Consider the following 473-nt stretch of genomic DNA (forward strand, 5'->3'; position numbering starts at 1 on the left):
CACATTTGTGACCGGATGGTCACATGTGACACATGGTCGGATAGGTGTGACCTCAGAGCACAACGTGGCGTTGCCGGATTTTTGAAATGACCCCCACCCTCCCCTCCACTGCAATTTGAAATTCCCGAGGATGGGCAGAAAAAAGTGGCAAGTCTAATCATTATTTACACCGGGACACTCCTTTTACGATTCGGGGTCGTTTTCCCGCGCTTCAGGTCGTCAGCGATTGACCCTGGCGTCTCCTTGCGAAAAATGACCATCTTCGATGTGGGTGACCAGGCCTGATTTTTCATGACAGCGGCCAGGTAGAGCGGTCCCCGAAGGAGCCCGCTCAAGTAGACAACCACACACAGGCTCTCTCGCCAACGACCATACCACGCTGGGTCTACCGGTTCCCTTCCGCACACCGAAGTCAAGCAGCGTTGGGTGCGGTTAGTACTTAGATGGGTGACCGCTTGGGAACACCGCATGCC

General features: G+C 54.8%; 1 pseudogene; it reads left to right on the forward strand.

Annotated features, from left to right (window-relative positions):
• Nucleotides 1-361: 361 nt before the first annotated feature.
• On the forward strand, nt 362-473 carry LOC113329393 (annotated as a pseudogene; the record flags this gene model as incomplete).

The sequence above is a fragment of the Papaver somniferum genome, unplaced genomic scaffold (assembly GCF_003573695.1).
Source record: "Papaver somniferum cultivar HN1 unplaced genomic scaffold, ASM357369v1 unplaced-scaffold_11662, whole genome shotgun sequence".
In the NCBI taxonomy this organism is placed as follows: Eukaryota; Viridiplantae; Streptophyta; class Magnoliopsida; order Ranunculales; family Papaveraceae; genus Papaver; species Papaver somniferum.